Raw genomic sequence first — 6,258 nt, 5'->3', positions numbered from 1 at the left:
TTTACATCTCCAAAGGGCACATTCTGCAAGTCTGCTCCTGGCCACCAGCTCTTAGTCCTTCTCTTCTTAGTTGATGAATCTAGAGTCCTCAGCTGCTCCCCCTCTCCATGCCCCCATCTCTGCTTCCATCTCTGGTGCTGCTGCTTCTCTGGATATGTTCCCGCATTCTGCTTGTGTGTTTCTCTTTTGATGTCATCTAGACATGATGACAGCTATTTAGTGGGGACTCTTTCATTCCCCCCATACTCTTAACCTAAACTCCCTCTTGAAGCCTTGTAAGCCCATCACTTTGTGCCTTTATTGCCCCCTCATTTTAGGTAGCCAGTGTCTAAGTTGCCCGACCCTATCTACCCTGTGCTCAGAGGGGATAGCATTGATATTTGATATGAAGACTCTTTCCCTCTCTATTGGTATTTAGAGTAACTACCGCTCTGAGTATAGGTCAGGTTCATCATGAAGATGTATCTTCTGTCACTGTAGCTGTTCCAGTCTGCTTGTCCTTTCTAGTGGGAATGTCTCACCTCATAAGGTTCTAGATGGGACTCAGTATTCCACCTAAGGTTCTATACTCTGTAAAGGTTTTGAACGAGGCCTATTTCACTGGGCAAGTTGTAGGACTCCTTTTAGGTATTCCAGTCAGTTATAAGCTGAAGGTGGGCTTACAAGTTTTCTCTAATCGTGTTTCCTAACATTCATTTCTATCCCACTCAAGTGTCTATTTCACAGTAGTAGGCAAGGGAAACTAATATTCATAAGGCAGTCAAGGATTTTAGTATTATTTACCCTCTTCAAACTATACCTAGATCCCTGTATCCCAGAGCCCTGTTGAGTTTACCTAGATCCCTGTATCCCAGAGCCAAGGTTGAGTATGCATCACTATTTACCTCTGTCCCAGAAGGCCATGAAAACCAGCCTCAGTGTTCCCGTATCTATCTTGTTCTTCTGCCTCCTCCCTCCTTCTTTGATTGCCCTCCCCAACACCCAAAGTAAACCCCCCACCCCAACCCCATTGTGGTTATCTTATTATATTCCATTAGTTCTTCCCTCCATTTAAGACAGTCTATTGTATCCAATAATTGACCTGACCTTCCCAACATCTGGATCTCTGTGTTTACCTTCTTTCACATTGTAATTGTTTTGATCATAGACTGACCTCCCAGATCCTCTGTTCTTACAAATTTATTCTGTTCTTGACTCTTCTATGTGTCGACTGAGTTCAGGTTGATGCTGCCATGTACGTCATTCTGTAGTTGTCTGTTCTTGTTGGTTCTCAGTCCACAGAACTTCCTTTAGGATGTTTTTCAGAGCAGGGTTGGCTTTGGCAAAATCCCTTAGCTTCTGCTTATCCTGTAATGTTTTGATTATACCATTGTATTTGATTGACAGCTTTGCTGGGTAGAGGATTCTTGGGTGGCAGTTTTTTTTTTTCTTTCAGGGTTTTATATATGCCTCCCCATTGCCTTATTTCCTGCATGGTTTCTGTTGAAAAATCTGAGCTTAATTTAATTTGCTTGCCATTGTATGTTATATTTTTCTTTTCCCTAGCTGTTTTCAATATCCTGTCTTTAACTTTGATTTTGGAGAGCTTGATTATTTTATGTCTTGGTGACTGTCTTTTAGGGTCTATCCATCCTGAGGTTCACTGAGCTTCTTGAAAGCTTATCTTTTCATTTTTCCGGATGTTAGGAAAATTTTCTTCCAGAAGCTCTTCAACTATCTCCTCTGTGGACTTCTGTGATTGTTCCTGTTCTAGAATGCCAATAATTCTTATGTTATTCTTCTTCATGTTATCCAACATAATTCTTAGGCCTTCTTCAGACTTTTTTTATATCTTTTTTTGTGTTTGTTCTTCCATCTTAGTAGTGTTAAGAGATTTATCTTCCAGCTCACTACTTCTGGCTTCTATCTCTTCAATTCTACTTCTTTGCCCTTTCAGTGTATTGTCCATTTCTGATATTCTATTATTAATCGTTTGGACCTCTTTCTGTAGGTTTTGAGTTGTTTCCAATCTCTATCTATCTTATTTGATTGTTCCTGTAGTGCTTTCCTGAATTCTTCCTTATTTTTATCAACTCCATTGTATAGTGTTTTGATACATTTTATAATCATTTTTCTGAATTCCTTCTCTGGCATGTCCAAAGCCTGCCCATCTTCCAGTATGGAGTATAGGTCTACTTCCAGCTCATTTGCCTCAGTCACTTTATCTTATTTCTGGACATGTGCAGATATGGTCATCTGCTTCTGTTTTTTGGGCATATTCAGGGGTGATCTGTGGCCTTAATACTTAGATGGGTATGTATTTTGGTATTTTTTATGCTTTCTGAATGCCTCCAGGTAGATGTGATCAGGAAATGGGCTTCCCTTTTCACTCTTCTTCCTGAGAAGTTTCAAGATGCCACTGTTGGTCATTTTGACTTAACTTAGGATTTAATTTTCAGCCTATTTCCTTTTTTGTCTACTTGTCCCACTCCACAATCCCCATTCAGGCCCTCTTTCTAGTTATAAACAGTTCAGGGCCGGTTGTGGCCATTCGGTTTTAATTGGAAACTGTCTCTTTAAATTTTGAGGAGATCTGTGTGCATGCATAGTAGAGTCTTCCGAGAGTGTGACTGGGGTGTCCGCTAGCTCAGGCACACTATAGTTACCAGAATGGTGGTGCTCAGTCAGCAAGGGACCAATAAACAGATACCAAAAGAAAAGAATATCTGCACTTTTATCTCTGGAGTTCTGCCAGGCGTCTATGGCCGCTCCAGTCCATCCCCAGCTTGGTCTTACCCAAGATGGTGGCTCCTGGAGCAGCTGAACATTCTGAACTAGAAAGCAATGGATTTCTTGCTTCTGCCACAAATTCCCCCAGCTGTAAGCCTTCCAACCTTCTCAATATTCCTTTATATGTGGTTCAGAGTTTTGGGACCATACCCTGAGCCTGCTTGGTCCTGTATTCTGTGTTGTTGTTGGTGGAGCTCTTCACTGTACTTCCACCTGATCCGCCATCTTGTTTGTTCCTCATATTCACTTTTGATAGGCAAGTTTGTTTCATCTGCATATATCAGTTTGCTTTTTTATTTTTTTAACTGGTCTTTTTTCTGACTACAAAAGTGAAATGTTATGACTTGATATTTTAAAAATTTCCTTAATAATATTAATTAATATCTGATAAGATATATTTTATTTTTAGATTCCCCTAAATTTAGATTTAGGGTATCTAACATTCAACACTTTATGTCTTTTTCATTGCAGCAAGCATTCATTGATCTGTAACTATTTGCATCATCAACATCTTATAGACTTTGAGGATTTATATAAAAATTAAATAACAGAGCTCTGCAATATGATTATTAACAGCAGAATTTTTATTTTTGTATGAAAAGCAAGGAAATCACTCAGAAAGATTTCTTAGAGTGGGAGTATTTTGCTTGGTTCTTGCAGGAGAGAATGGATATAGGTTAATAAAGGAGATAAAATGGGCAAATGTAACTATACAGAGAATGATTTGACAGGGTTTGAAGCTTCATAAGAATTTTATGTATTCAAATGAGGCTGCAAGATTTGAGGAATGTTTTGAACTTCATAAGAACTTTATTTACTCATATGAATTGGCAAAGATATGAAGACAATGTATAGATTCTTAGATACTCTAATATCAAAGCCAAGAAGTATTCCTGCATATAATTATGTAGTGGGAAAATCATTACCTTCTTAAATGACATAAAGTACAAACAACCTTGTGGTGGACTGATGGAAACATTAAAAATCACTTTCAACTTTCTTAAATGTATGTTGTTGTTGTTGTTAAGTGCTGTTGAGTTGTTTCTGACTCACAGTGACCCAATATAAACTTTATGAGGAGTACCTGGTGGATTTGAACTGACCTTGCAGTTAAAAGTTTAATGCACATCCTACAGCACTACACCAGGACCCCCTTAATTGTATAGAACAATTGGAATAATCTAATCACTAAAACTGGTCAGTACTTGAATTCTGGAAAAGAATGAGAAGTGGTGAACTAATCTCACAAACATAGTGGGCCTCAATCTACTTAATTCTGCACAAGTCACAATACAACTTGCTTACAAAGCTAACTTCATTTTGTCTTATCCATATCGATCTGACAACAGTTTCCTTTCTGAATTTTTAAAAATATTGGAAAACATATTTTTTTCTAAGCTGTAGTAAATGCTGTATATGTTATTTACTACAACAATTATTAGGTTGAGGGATACAAAAAAAGAGACATAGACCTTTGGAGTAAAATGTTTCATATCTATATATAATCATTAATGACTGTTAGAAAATTTAAAATACCATTTTGTATACTGTAGAGTAGTAGACTAGAATATGCAATAATTTTCAGAGGATGGGAATCCAGAATAAAAGCACAGGTAAAATATTTTATAATCTGTGGTAGTTCTGAGCAGGAAGATGGAGAAGAAGAAAAAAAAAGCACTAATTGCATATACTTTACCACTAGAAATTTCAAGTTTAATTTCCAAAGAAAGAAACAGGCAGCTGTTACCCTTTTATTACAGCTGCCATAATCTTTCAGGGAGGTGGGGATTGTTACAGTTTACTTAATTGTAGTGAATTAGAATTAAGTGGTATGGGTTGTACAGGATATTTTCTCCTGTCAGAATAGTTTGAAAGTAAAATGCTTCAAGAAATATTGTTATAGGTATAACATATAGGCATCAATTCTACTCCTCTATTTTCATCTAGACTTTTAATATCATGTGGCTTTCTTCCAAGAACATTGTTGATAAGTAATGATTCATAATGACCCTGCATAGGATTTCCAAAGAGCAGGAGTTACTGATGAGTTTGAAGCATTGACTTTGCACTTAACAGTCCAATGATTATCTTACTGTGCCACACCAAAATTCTGTCTTAAGAATACTTTTTCCTGCATTATTTAATCAAATTCATGGAGTATATTTCATATATAAATTTTTTCTAATTGTGCAATTTATTGAAATTTAGTATTCACCATCAACATCTAACTTTAGGAGATTTGAGATTTCTACCCCACCATCCCTCAAATAAAACAAAAACAAAAACAAAAACAAAAAATATTCACTCATTTATGGTCATTCTCAATTTCCTTTCCATTTATTTGCATGGTCTGATCAGGAATTGGGCTTTTACAGGAGGCATACAAGCCTGTCATGATCCAGGATTTCCCATTCCTTTTTATTACAAAGCAGTTCTCCAAGTATTTTTCATGAGACTGAAGGATATGACTGAAAGGATAGTATTATGTGCCTGGATACTAGACATAAGGTAGATAGAAATATGGATGAATTGGCAGGGAAAATTTGAGTAACGAGCACAAATATAATGAGTCAGAAAACCATACGGTTGCTCTTTATCATCTAGTTATTCTGTATGCATTTTTAACTAGAGGTTTTATATTAATTTTACTGTTATAGTGTGGAAATATGCTACAGAACAGGGAGAGCTGAATACCGAAATATATGTTTGCACCCTGATAAATAAAAATAATTGTTTATGCTCTGATGTGGATTAATGACAAACCAAACATTCAAGTTCTTCCTCTTTGCCCACCATTTACCCAATGATGCTGTCAAGATATCCAATCTTTCTCTGTGATTTTGGTAGGTAATGAAATTATTTTGCAATTTATCTTTTGGTTCTTGATTTTCTTAAGGGAATGGTTGACTCTACTGAAATATATAAATATATAAGTATATATTTCCCCCTTCTCTACAACATCTGTAGAATGTCAACTAGTCTCTTTTGTACGTATATTAGGAAATCTATTTAAAAAAATCAATCTTTAAATTGGATATGTATACTGACTTTCAATTAGATTTCAGGTTAAGACAACATGAGAAAATCAATAGCTTATTTTATTTTTTCCCCCTTTTTCTTCGTGTTCATATTTTTAGGAGCTCTAGTAGTGTAGTGGTTACAAATAAGGCTGCAAAACCTTAAGGTCAACAGTTCAAAACTACCAGCTGTTCCATGGAAGAAAGAAGAGGCTTTTTGCTCCTGTAACGATTCACACCCTCAGAAACCCTGTACAGGGTGACTATCAGTCAGAAATGACTCCATGGCACATAACCACTAAAATAAAGAGTCATACCATTTAAGGCGTAGTCAATAAACTATCAGAATAAAAGAAGGATGTTTACCTATGCTTTATTGACTTCACGAAGGCTTTCAATTGTGTGGATCATGACAAGCTATGGACAACATTGAGAAGTATGAGTATTCCAGAACACTTAATTGTACTTCTGA

This window comes from Chrysochloris asiatica, unplaced genomic scaffold, assembly GCF_000296735.1.
Source record: "Chrysochloris asiatica unplaced genomic scaffold, ChrAsi1.0 scaffold00244, whole genome shotgun sequence".
Lineage (NCBI taxonomy): Eukaryota > Metazoa > Chordata > Mammalia > Afrosoricida > Chrysochloridae > Chrysochloris > Chrysochloris asiatica.
The sequence above is the reverse complement of the archived record's forward strand: the minus strand, read 5'-3'. Positions refer to the sequence as shown.